Genomic DNA, 14772 nt, shown 5'->3' with positions numbered 1-14772 from the left:
CCATTGTACATCTGTTTGATATACACTTTACCGAAATTTCTCAACTTGTATTTGAATCTGGCTGGGTTTCAATCGGCTAACAATCGTTAAACTATCACAATTTTAAAGTTTTTTATTGAAAAAAAATACAACATACAACATGCATGATTTTTTTAAGTTTCTTTTTAACATTTCATACTTACATAATTGAACTCACAGGACAATCATTTTTTTAACATTTCATTCTTACATAATTGAACTCACAGGACAATCATTTTTTTAACATTTCATTCTTACATAATTGAACTCACAGGACAATCATTTTTTTAACATTTCATTCTTACATAATTGAACTCACAGGACAATCATTTTTTTAACATTTCATTCTTACATAATTGAACTCACAGGACAATCATTTTTTTAACATTTCATTCTTACATAATTGAACTCACAGGACAATCATTTACACAATTATTTGTGAAAAGAAAATCGTATATTTCATTAATGGGTATACATACAATATAATAAATCTAAGTTAATACGTTTTTTTGTTTGAGGATATTTTAACACTTTTTTTTAAAATTCTATGATAATATTAGTGCAATGTTGAACACGATAGCTAGCCGTCATTAATCCAAATCAGTAATACAGAATTTGTAATAAAACTGATTTTTTAGTCATGCATAACTGATATTGACGAATTTAGAATAGTTCGTCCCTACATCGTTGTTCGATCCTGAAACAATCTTTTTTTTTTCCAAATCTATAACAGCATTTAACAATTGACTTAACAATATCATAATGTATGGGGAAACGCCTCAGTTCTGATGATACAGCAAAATTTACATTTCGTTTGTGTACATCAGTATAAATTTTGAGAACACGCATGAGATGGAGTTTCTCACTGCACTAATATATATATATATACTTCGGATTGAGGAGAAGCCAGAACACTCTATACGGCACACCAGTGTGTTAGAGAAGGACGGATGACCGAGTTCTAGAGAGCATCCCCAAAAGATATGAGATTAAAAGATCCGTGTTCATTAAGTAGCTTAGTCATATAATTCAGTTTGTGCTCGAAAGTATATTTTAAGAAATGATTGATATGGTAAGCAAAAGTCAAAGAGCGGGTAAAATAAACTCCCAAATATTTATATTCTTTAGTTTCGTCCAAATGCTCATTTCCTAGGTACCATTACTTAGTTTTATCTAGGCGTTTACCTACTACTAATATCGAAATTTTAGATTTGTTTGGGTTAAACTTTGAATTCCACTTAGATGCAAAGGCATTTATATCCAGCAGACACTGTAGTTCCTTCTCGGACTTCCCGATAAGGACTACATCATCAGCTAACATTAAACAGTTCAAAATTTGCGAGGAGAGCTCGATGCCAATATTACTGGTTTCTAGCATTTCTGCGAGGTCAATCATTAAAACCAAAAAAAAAAAATTGTGGAATAAGTTACCAGACCAAACGAGAAATTCTACGTCTTTAAGCATTTTTAAAAGTCGTATAAGAAACTCAAATAATAAATGCCCTAATTTTTACTACACTGGTACAAGAATGGGTCAAGTATTGCATGCCAGGTTAAGGATGATTAGTAGTTCTCTAAATGAACATTTGTTCAAACGAAATCTAGTAGATTCTTCAAACTGCTCGTGTGGTTTGATCGAGTCTACATCTCAATTCTTATTGCATTGTAAAAAATATGACAAATTGCGTAATGACATAATTTTCTCAATTAATTATCCTCTAAATTTAGACCAAAATAAAGATATTTTTGGAAAGTACAAAAATTCTTACTTTAGTGCACGAGATTTACAGGATAATTGTTATTCACTATTTTCACAGTTGCATTTCATCTAAACATGTGTATAGTATTTCAGTGTAGTTTTTATGGCACCCTCAACGGAGTTGGGGTGGCATATTGTTATTCTACGTTTCTTTTTTTATGTCACCCGATCGACAATGTCGGGTGACATATTGCTTTTCCTCTGTTTCTTTTTCTGTATTATTATTATTATACTTCCACCTATTTTGTCCGGCAGTTTTCTCGGAGCCAATGGAACCAATCTTAATGATAGTTAACTATATTGAGGAACACCAAATTTCGGGTTGCAGTAGGGTCTAAGACCATGAAAAATGGCTGCCGTTACCATGGAAACGGAACAATTGTGAAAAATTCCAGATTTTGGTTTTAAGGAATTACTTGGAGTTGCTTTAACTTAGAATCATAATATTTTGATACAATGTAGGTGGCGGGCATATACTGGTTTTGGATGATTTTGGCAATCATTGGAACTATCATGTTGCCATGGAAACTACACCAAAAATTTCTAAAATATCAAAATGCTCCAAATTTAATAAAACTCCACAGTAACGATGAGCAACATTGGTAGATGTGGAATTTGGCGTTGGAATTTCGAAAATGTCTGCCGTTACCATGGAAACAAGTCAAAAATGGTCAAAATGCTTCAAAAACCTTAAAGTGGCATTTAGTTTCATAAAATGGTAGGTTAAATCCATTGAAACGTTGATGGTATGTTCCTTCCCATATACCAATGTGGTATCTGCCATTAGATATTTGGAATGGTATCTGTTACCATAGTAACCGGCCAAAATGTCAAAAATTTCAAAATGCTCCAAAATTGATGAAACTTAATATATTTGTTAACTGTCAAGTCTGCATCAGACTTTTGAAGTTGGAATTTTCAAAATGGCTGCCGTTGCCATGGAAACAGCAAAAATGTGAAATCTTCTAAAATGCTCTGAATGTCCTGAAAATTTACAGAAAGATATATCGCATTGCTATGATCTGCATTCACTGTTAAATTGTTGTCAAATGGCTGCCGTTTAGTGGCAATAGGGGAAGGGTGACATCCGCTATTGCTTGCAATGGCAATTCTAGTTTTCTTATTATTATTTTTCTTGCAACAAATTTTGTCCAGGCGATTTCTCGAAATCCAATGAACGAATGTTGATGGAACTCTTCTATAGTAAGGACCCCCATGTGCAGAGTTTCAGTAAGCATGGAATGGTTCAAGATGGCTACCGTTTCCATGGAAACAGAACAAATGTGAAAAATCCTGTCTTTGGTTTTGGTGAACTGTTTGGATATGCTTGAACTTGGAAACATTATATTTTAATACAATGTATACAGGTGTTGGATGATTTTGGCACTCATTGGAACTACTATGTTGCCATGGGAACTACACCAAAAATTCAAAATTCTCAAAATGCTCCAAACTTCAGGAAACTTCACAGTAATGATGAGCAACATTGGAAGATGTGGAATTTGGCGTTGGAATTTCCAAAATATCTCTTGTTACCATGGAAACAATGCTAAAAGGTCCAAACTTTGAATTTTCACAGAACATTCAAGAACATCAATAATTTCAAAATTCTCAAAATGCTCCAAACTTCAGGAAACTTCACAGTAATGATGAGCAACATTGGAAGATGTGGAATTTGGCGTTGGAATTTCCAAAATATCTCTTGTTACCATGGAAACAATGCTAAAAGGTCCAAACTTTGAATTTTCACAGAACATTCAAGAACATCAATAATTTCAAAATTCTCAAAATGCTCCAAACTTCAGGAAACTTCACAGTAATGATGAGCAACATTGGAAGATGTGGAATTTGGCATTGGAATTTCCAAAATATCTCTTGTTACCATGGAAACAATGCTAAAAGGTCCAAACTTTGAATTTTCACAGAACATTCCAGAACATCAATGTTAAATTTATTCTAGAGACATTAAATGGTATATGATTATGGAGGGAAAAAATTGCAGCAGGGGTTTGACTTTGGAATATTCAAAATGGCCGCCGTTACCATGAAAACAGCAAAAATATGAAAAACTTCAAAATGCTTTAAATTTAATGAAACTTATAACAAATGTTGCCTAGCTTATGTAGACTTGACTTTTGAGTTTGGAATTTTCAAAATGGCAGCCGTTACCATGGAAGCAGCAAAATTATCCAAATTTCAAAATGCTTCAAACTTAATGAAACTTTGCAAAAATGTTACTAGACATCTGTAGATGCACCATTTGACTTTGGAATTTTCAAAATGGCTGCCGCTCGCCTGGCAATGGGGGAAGGGTGCCATCCGTTATTGCTAGCAATTACAAATCTAGTCTTTTTTTTCTTTTTTTTACTTTTTTTTTCTTTTTTTGTTGTATTTATTTTTTTCTCCTTTCTTATTCAGTTATATAGTTACTTATTTATTCTTGTTCCATATCATTGTATTATTGCATGCTATATTTATGTTATAGTTAACTGGAGTGGGTATTTCAAGGAAACGGATTAATATAAGCTATATATAGCTTGTTTCCGAATCCTGTTATTATTGTGTATTTTGTATGATTATATATTTGTATAGATGATAAATAAATATGTTGAAACTAAAACCAAAAAAAGAATAGGAGCCAAATTATAGCTGGCCAAATTCTTGGTCAAAGAAACCTGTTTCACTTGCACCAAACAATACTTTATTAGACACGTTGCTATAAAGAGATTTAAGCAATTTCCAGCACTTGCCTTGAATGACGTTTTTCCACAAAAGATAGAAAAGGCCATCTCGCCAGACTCTATCGAAGGCCTTTGAAAGGTTTAGAAAAGCGAGAAACGTTTAAAGTTTTTAACTTTACGAATAGAGCAAATACCTTGTAGTGTAAAAGATGGTTATTGATTCTTCTTTTTTTACGAACTGCTCTCTGAACTTAACCCAAAATATTATTTTCTTCCAAATGGGACATTATCGATTCTTCCAAAATTTTTGCATATACTTTATAAACATTAGAAGTAGGCGTGATGACTCTATAATTATCAATATAGAAAAACGGAACCTGATTTATGTAATGGTTTGATGATGCCTTTCTGCCAATCGACAGGGACAGTTTCGAGGTCAGAAATTATTGTGAAAAGATCAACAAGTGAATCTTCTAGCGAATCCCCGCCATAAAAATTTCATTAACATTTTTAAGAATAAATACGGAGGACTGTAATTAATTACATGAAACATGATTACTTCCCCATACCTCGGAATTATATAACAGAATGGGTTTCAGGGTATATGATAAAATATATGTTAAAAGGGTTTTATTCCCGGAGACAAATTTATAAAATCCTTTCTTAGTTTTTAATATGCCTAAATAGCCTTATTATTTAGGACTACATTAGCGGATCCAGAAATTTTCATAAGTGGGGACCCACTGACTGCCTTAGAAGGGGTCCGATCCAGTCAAGCTTCAGCATGTTCAGTGATTTCCTATATAGGCAACCATTTTTTTCCAAAAAGGGGGCCGGGGGGAGGGGGGGCTGCCCCCTTAAGCCGCCTCTTGACTATTTAGTTCAGTTTTAGCTAGATGAAAACTTCCAGATGCAGTAAAGTGAACAAATAAGTATTTGCAATGTGACATACGATCAATCAAGTTATCCAGAAGCAGGAAATCAGCCTGAATTTTTCTTCCAGCATTATTTAAAATAATAACTTTATTTTTTTCTAATATTAACTTTACGGCACGAATCAGTACAATATTTTTCTAGCTGAATAAGTCTACTTTGAAGCCCAGTTGCTGATATTGACATTATAACAAATCAACTGTATACATCAAACAGTTTGATTTCTCTGAGTGGAGTGAATTTGCAATCAGACAGGAGTCAAGATAAGATGGAAAGTCATTTATAAAAAAAAAAGTAATTAATAAGGACTCAGGCTATCTATGCCCTTGCCTTACACCTAATTTAATGCTAAATGGATCAATGAGAGAAGCTCCAATTCCTACACATATCTTATATAATATTATAGAATAAGGAACCAACTTTCATATTTATAAGCTTTAGTTTTAGACCTTTTTGAATTACACTGAGTCTTTCGAATGCTTTATGAAAGTCTACAAAACAAGTATACAATCTACCCTCTTTACTGTGACAATATTTACATGTCTCTCAGTGTAAATATATGATCAGAAGTTCTGGCATTTTTTGTAAAGCCAATCTGAGAATTATGAACTTAATTATTTTAGAACAAACATTTGTCAAGTCTTTAATTCAAAATATTGTTAAAAAGTTCACCAATGGTACTAGTAATTGTTATACCTCTATAGTTAGATGGATCACCAGGATCATCAGATTTAAAAATTGGCGAAATATAACCATCAGCCCGAATCTTTATGTACACAGTTCTTGAGGCACAAATTAAACATTTTATATACTAGTTATTCATCAGATAAAAGTTTTCTTTGTCACTCAGTATGGTTTAACTGTTTAAGCCGGGAATAAAATGTAAATGATTGGCCCATGTATCTGAGTCAATTTGTGAGGAGCAGTTTTCTTGTTTACTGCCCTGGTATTATTTGGTATTATTTGGTACGGTTTTGAAATCTGTTCACATTGATATCCAAATGGTCAAACATAGACTTCGAACTGTTTGATTGCACAAAAAAATGTATAACTGGGGTTGCGTGATATGCTGAATCTCACCATTTATTTGGATTTATAGTTTGTTTACTCCGTTTTCAAACTGGTCTCCATCAGGGTCCAAAATTAAACTTTGTATATCCAGTCCTTGACACTAAACAGAGTTTTTTATTAGCTGAATCTAACGATTTATGTAGATTTAGAATTTTAGGCCCGCTGTCATTTGGTTCACATTTAAGTCCAAGTGGTCCAAATTCATAAAAAAAAATATATAATTCACGGGCATGGTCCCTCGATATGCTGAACCTTACCATTAGCCCGTTAGTTTTACTCGTTTAAATTGTTGGCAGTGACTATTTGACCGGCACCGGCAAAATAGCAAATTTGCTATTTGACCGGCTCCGGCAAAATAGAAAATTTGCTATTTAGCCGGCTCTGATTAAATTATATCTAACTGGAATTAAAATTTAAGAATAATGATTAAATATGAAAATTTTCCTTTTAAAAAATTTTGTTACTGTTGCTCATATAAACACTAACTTACCTCACAGTGTAGATACTATTCTGTACGCTATCCGGAAGTCGCGATTTTCGAAGCGAGAACTTTTAAATTTTACATTTTAAATTTGATGGATACACTAAATAAACGGTAAGTTGATCTTAATGACTAAATCAGCTGACATCAATATTCTCAAATGGTTAAGAAATAAATTCAGCACATTCATTATTCTTTTTTTTTGCCTTATTCAAGAGATTTTCAAGTGCATCACTATGGAAAATCAGTCTGTGAACATAAAAACAATCTATTTACCCTCTTAGTGTACAAATTAATGTATGAACCAGACTTAGTTAACTAAATGAAGTAGATTTCAAGTGGGGGTAAAAGTTTCAACCAGATCTTTGAAGCCAGAAATAAGAAATTTACACTTGTTTGAATTTCTCACTGTACGATCAGTCTCGCTTGTATATGTTTAAACTGTACGATCAGTCTTTATTTCACTAGTGGTGATTTCAAAAATTATATACGACACATTAAAAGGTGGTATTTTTCTAAATAACACAAATATATTTCAATAAATTCACATCCTAAAAATGTATGAAACATGTTTTAGCTTGATAGGGTGAACTCGACTTACTACATTAAGTATAAGGATGTTTAAATGTTGCTAAAATAAGAAGAAGTTTTGTTTATAGCTGACTATACGGTATGGGATTTGCACATTGTTGAAGGCCGTACGGTGACCTATAGCTGTTAATCTTTGTATCATTTTGGTCTTTTGTGGATAGTTGTCTCATTGGCAATCATACCACATCTTCTTTTTTATATTGTTGTATATATAAGTTTTAGAAATGTCTTCCGTTATACTTAAAGTTGTACCAACACACAGATTTAATTGTTATATAAAAATGCATGTATTTACAAACATTCGAGGCCGTACTGATCCGTACAGTAGCCTATAATTGATCACAGTTCCTTCACTTTGTTTTGGATGTAGATCTGTCTCTTTCACACTCAATTGTACACCACTCTGTAAAGCGGTGGTTTATAGTGATATTGAAGTCCGTCTTTCCGTTCGTCCGTTGGACCGGTACAACATGTTTCGCCGGTTTTGTAAGCGCATCTCCTCATAATACACTTAATATACATTGTGATTTCCAGACATTTTTAAATGGATAGGGGGTCCAATCCAGGAGAAAAGAGGATTCCAACTATATGTTCCCATACAAATGCATTGAAAGTTAAAAAAGAGTTTCAAACCGCCGGATCCCAATTTTCTTGAATCCGTCACTGGTATAACTATTAATTATTTTTTTTCTCGGATTCCGTATCATAAATGATAATATAAAAAAGAAGTTGCGATATGATTGCCAATGAGACAACCGTCCACAAGAGACCAAAATGACACAGACATAAACAAATATAGGTCACCGTATGGCCTTTTATAATGAGCAAAGCCAATACCACAAAGTCAGCTATAAAAGGCCCCAAAATGACAATGTAAAACAACTCAAACGGGAAAATTAACGGCCTTATTTATATAAAACTAGAGGCTCTTAAGAGCCTGTGTCGCTCACCTTGGTATATGTGAATTAAACAAAGGAAGCAGACAGTTCATGACAAAATTGTGTTTAGGTGATTGTGATGTGTTTGTACATCTTACTTTACTGAACATTCTTGCTGCTTACAATTATCTTTATCTATAATGAACTTGTCCGTGTAGTTTAAGTGCAAAATGTTAGTAAAAATTTACAAATTTTATGAAAATTGTTAAACATTGATTATAAAGGACAATAACTTCTTAGGGGGTCAATTGACCATTTTGGTAATTTTGACTTATTTTTGAGTCTTAAATTGCTGTACATTATTGCTGTTTACTGTTAATCTCTATCTATGATAATATTCAAGATAATAACCCAAAACAGCAAAATTTCCTTAAAATCACCAATTTAGGGGGAAGCAACCTTAACAACGAATTGTCCGATTCATCTAAAAATTTCAGGGCAGATAGATCTTGACCAGATAAACAATTTTACCCCTTGTCAGATTTTCTCTAAATGCTTTGGTTTTTTAGTAATAACCAAAAACTGCATTTAACCTCCATGTTCAATTTTTAGCCGTGGCGGCCATCTTGGTTGGTTGGCCAGGTCAAAAAACACAATTTTAAACTAGATACATCAATGATGATTGTGGCCAAGTTTGGATTAATTTGGCCCGGTAGTTCCAGAGAAGAAGATTTTTGTAAAAGATCATGGATATTTACGAAAAATGGTTAAAAATTGACTATAAAGGGCAATAACTCCTAAAGGGGTCAACTGACAATTTTGATCCTGTTGACTTATTTGTGAATCTTACTTTGCTGAACATTTTTGCTGTTTACAGTTTATCTCTATCCATAATAATATTCAAGATAATATCCAAAAACAGCAAAATTTCCTTACAATTATCAATTCAGGGGCAGCAACACAACAACAGGTTGTCCCATTCATCTTAGAATTACAGGGCAGATAGATCTTGACCAGATAATTTTTTTTATCCATTGTCAGATTTGCTCTAAATGCTTTGGTTTTTGAGTAATAACCTAAAACTGCATTTAACCTCCATGTTCTATTTTTAGCCGTGGCGGCCATCTTAGTTGGTTGGCCAGGTCAAAAAACACAATTTTTAAACTAGATACATCAATGATGATTGTGGCCAAGTTTGGATGAATTTGGCATGGTAGTTTCAGAGGAGAAGATTTTTGTAAAAGATCATGGAGATTTACGAAAAAAGGTTAAAAATTGACTATAAAGGGCAATAATTCCTAAAGGGGTCAACTGACCGTTTTTGTCAAGTTGACTTATTTGTAAATCTTAATTTGCTGAACAGTATTGCTGTTCATCTATAATAATATTCAAGATATTAACAAAAACAGTAAAATTTCCTTAAAATTACCAATTAAGGTGCAGCAACCCTACAATGGGTTGTCTGATTCAGATAGATCATGACCAGATAAACAATTTTGTCCCGTGCCAGATTTGCTCTAAATGCTTTGGTTTTTGAGTAATAAGCCAAAAACTGCATTTTACCCCTATGTTCTATTTTTAGCCATGGCGGCCATCTTGGTTGATTGGCCGGATAAAAAAACACAAATTTTAAACTAGATACATCATTGATGATTGTGGCCAAGTTTGGTTCAATTTGGCCCAGTAGTTTCAGAGGTGAAGATTTTTGTAAAAGTTAACGACGACGGACGCAGGACGACGACGGACGCCAAGTGATAAGAAAAGCTCACTTGGCCTTTTGGCCAGGTGAGCTAAAAAGGAGTGTATTTCGAATTTTATTAAAAATCTCCAAAACCAATTGTTAAACTTTTCTAAAATTGCTCCATTTTTTATCAAATAATTTATTATGGTCCTTCTATTTCGAATTTTTGGTAAACATATTTTTGATGTTTCTATATATAAAATACGGACTTTGTCATAACCTTATATTGGGCGTACCTATTTTATATCAACAACTTCCTTCAGACACTTGTCATAACTTAATGAATCTTTTTCAGATTCCTTATCATTTAATTCAATTGTGCACCTCTTATTTTGATTTTTTGAAAATTCAGCAGTTTTCTATTTCCATGATAAGGACTTTTCCACTACCTTATTGGGTGGTACCCATTTACTATACGCAACTTTCAAAAACATATATTAATAAAACTTCCTCATATTCGTTATTAAATGATGTCCTTGTGCACCTATAATTTAGTTTTTTGGTGGTTTATTTTTTTCCAAAACATGGACTATAGAAGTGGCGGGGTATAATTTCGTTAATTCTTTCCTCTATTCCTAAAGTTTTTAAATAAAACTTTCTCTATCTATTTTTTTGTCATTTTAAAAGAGACAAGCTTGATGTATGTTATCACCAATTGGTCATTGGCAGACGGTGTAAATAGTCTTAAATGTAATAGTTAAACAGATGACTGCAACGACACACTAATACAAAGTCCACAAGCGAATCATGTATTGCTTTTTAGGCATTTGATTTTAAATAAGACTGACGGAACAAAAACATAATTATTTTGCCGTCTACAAAAATCATCAAAAATATATTTGTATTGTCTGATGAAAGAAATTACACGTTCCATGGACACAATCATAATATCACAAAGACACGTATATACCTTCAATTTGCCGTTGTTTTTTTTCTTCAAAATCACGACTGGTTATACAGACAAAAAATCTGAAATCGCTTCTAGAATACAGTCAGTTTTAGACTGATCGTACAATAATTTATTTTGGGATCCTCAAGGAAAGCATATTTTTTATTTGAAATACGAACATTCTACTTAAATACGGTAAGAATACTGAAACAGTATATATTTAACTTTAAACTGATGCAAATATTTGCAATAAAAGATTGTTTGCTTTGTACTACGAGAGCAAAATTGTCCATCGATTTCACTTTTTTCTATGAATTTGGTGTGATGCACACGTATATTTTATATTCTACTGCGTGTTTTTGTTACAGTTACTCATATTTATGATGCTATACATACATTTAAGATGTGGAAAGCACTTTATAGATATAGGAGTAAACAAATGATGAGAAAAAGCACCAAAACAAAACCGTTCTGTTAGCCAGTTTGAAATCCTCGCTTCTACAATCGCGACTTCCGGATAGCGTACAGAATAGATCTACACTGTGTACCTAAAAAACTAAAAAAACTGTGTACACATCGAAAATTTTACAAAAATAAAAATATGGTGAATCTATTATGATGAAGTTATAAGATAAATTAAAAAGTAAAATACAAATATGATAATAGTCACTTTGTAGCTGTACTACATTCTGGGAACTATATAGTATACTCTTTTCATTTAGGCAGCAACCATTTGATTTTCGGGGGCGGGGGGCTATGTTTGTTTTTGGTGAATAAAAACAAATGGTTGTTGCCTTAAGGAACCAGTATTGTGATTGTGTTGGCGATGCAATCGCAGAATTGTCTTTCAGTACCATGAGAAGACTTGAAAAAAAACAATTATAATCAAGCGATTACCTGGCTCGGTCTTTTAAACAAAAACCGTGAAAAAATAAAAAATATCATCAGACACATTTTTTTTCAGTATAAAAAGGAAATGTTCCTTGATTTTTAGAATTATATTTGAGAATTAAAAGGTGAAAAAAAGACGGAAGCAAAGAGAAATGTAATTGTATTTATTTATGTATTTTCTCATTTTGAAAAATAGCATGGAAGTTGCACAGACGCTGCTCCTTATTATCCAATCTAGCTCAACCCAATACACATTAGAAGTGGGTTTTTTTTCATCAAATTAACATATGATTTTTATGAGGTCATGTTAAGTTCCAGGAAATTGCGAGAATGCAGAATTTTTCACTATTAACACCAGAGCTTCCATATGACTTACCACCGGCTTTGAGGAAACATCATTTTGGCCTAGCTACACACCTGGCTGTTTAGAGTGTATATGTCGTGTACAAGTTGCGATTTTGTACAGGTTATAACATGTACAAAAATATTGTACATGTTATATCTTGTATAATGCAAAAATACAAGTTATAACATGTACAAAAGTACCTCGTTCATGTTATAACCTGTACAAAAGTACCTCGTTCATGTTATAACCTGTACAAAATATTGCTTAAAAATGGTTTTAACTTGTACAAAATAAACTAGAGGCTCTCAAGAGCCTGTATCGCTCACCTGATTCTACTTGGGTTTTTGAAATCATATAAAAAAATAAAAAAATTGGCTAAAAGTGACAACACAACCTCATAAGTAAAGGAACATTCAGGCTATGTTTAATTTCATTCAAAGGTCCCCCACTGGCGGCCATCTTGGATGACGGATCCGCTACAAAGTAACAACACTTGGTCAGCACCTCATAAGGAACATTCATGCCATGTTTGGTTTTATTCCATTCAGTGGTTCTCTTAAAGAAGTCATTTGTATGCATTTCCCATAGGGTCCTATGTTAAACTAAGTCCCCTGCTAATGGCCATCTTGGATGATGGATCGGCTACAAAGTAACAACACTTGGTCAGCACCTCATAAGGAACAGTCATGCAATGTTTGGTTTTATTCCATTCAGTGGTTCTCTAAAAGAAGTCATTTGTATGCATTTCCCATAGGGTCCTATGTTAAACTAAGTCCCCCGCTGGCGGTCATCTAAGATAATGGATCGGCTACAAAGTAAGAACACTTGGTCAGCACCACATTAGGAACATTCATGCCATGTTTGATTTCATTCCATTCTGTGGTTCTCTGAAAGAAGTCATTTGTATGCATTTCCCATAGGGTCCTATGTTAAACTAAGTCCCCCACTTGCGGCCATCATTGATGATTGATCGGCTACAAAGTAACAACACTTGGTCAGCACCTCATAAGGAACATTCATGCCATGTTTGGTTATATTCCATTCAGTGGTTCTCTACAATAAGTCATTTGTATGCATTTCCCATAGGGTCCTATGTTAAACTAAGTCCCCCACTTGCGGCCATCTTTGATGATGGATCGGCTACAAAGTAACAACACTTAGTCAGCACCTCATAAGGAACATTCTTGCCATGTTTGGTTATATTCCATTCAGTGGTTCTCTAGAAGAAGTTCAAAATGTAAAACGTTAACGACGATGACGACGGACGCCGGACGCCAAGTGGTGAGAAAAGCTCACTTGGTCCTTCGGGACAGGTGAGCTAAAAAAAGGATATGTTTCTATTATCGCAACAGATGTTATTAACCTCCATTATATTTTCATAATTTTTTTATTTTTCCTTCATGTGTGTTTTGTCCTTTTTTGATACAGTAAATCATTCCAGGGGTCGGTATTACGAAACATTCCTAAGACCTGTCATACGGAGATATTTCGTAAGGACATGTCTTATGATCCTCTTACTTGTGACTTTCTATGGACATATCTTTATTTGATGAATTATAATTGTGAGTGTCCACTTTGAAGGCAATAGTAAAATACTTTCATTCTAGTTGACACTTAGACATAATAAGATGGCCAGGATAGACGCGTCTACAAATGAAATTGGGAATGGAAATGGGGTATGTGTGACACATAATGTGTCTAAAAGACAACTGACAACACGCCCATGGAGAAAACATCATCCAAAGGCCACAAATACATGCTTTCAAAGTAGAGGATTTAAAACATCAAAATTCCGTTCACCTCATGCAATTATCTTATAAAAAAGTTTATAAAAAAATAAGTTATCAATTTACATGTCATGCTGAAGGCCAAAAATGTTGAAGAGTAGATCCAAGGATATTGATAAAGAAGCGTGGTCCATTGACAACTATTTCAGCTCTCTCTTGCTTTTACAGAGTAAGCATATAAGACATTATTTTAGTCTTGCATGGTATAAAACGAGAGGGAGGAGTATTACTCAAAATTATTAGGCATTGTTCTTAATTTTTTGGTAGAATTTAGTTACTAATATATAATGAATTGTCATTAAAGGAACTGTTTGCTTTTAGTAAATAACTCATGTAAGCCATGATGGACTGCATAAAACATATAATTACATTACATTTTGCTAACATAAGTCATGAAACATATATTTCTTAACTTTGTGATCATTGTCCTCTACAAAAAAAGACATGTTCTGGCCTATTTATTGTTGTTCTTTATGCATTGGTGAATTTAAATGTAAATTTTACTTCAATAAGATTTATCTTAAATTTTGTATAAGTTAAAACCATTTTTAAGCAATATTTTGTACAGGTTATAACATGTATGAGGTACTTTTGTACATGTTATAACTTGTATTTTTGCATTATACAAGTTATTTTTGTACATGTTATAACCTGTACAAAATCGCAACTTGTACACGACATATATATATAAAGAGAAGAAAAAGAA

Source organism: Mytilus trossulus, chromosome 10, assembly GCF_036588685.1.
Source record: "Mytilus trossulus isolate FHL-02 chromosome 10, PNRI_Mtr1.1.1.hap1, whole genome shotgun sequence".
Classification (NCBI taxonomy): Eukaryota; Metazoa; Mollusca; class Bivalvia; order Mytilida; family Mytilidae; genus Mytilus; species Mytilus trossulus.
The sequence above is the reverse complement of the archived record's forward strand: the minus strand, read 5'-3'. Positions refer to the sequence as shown.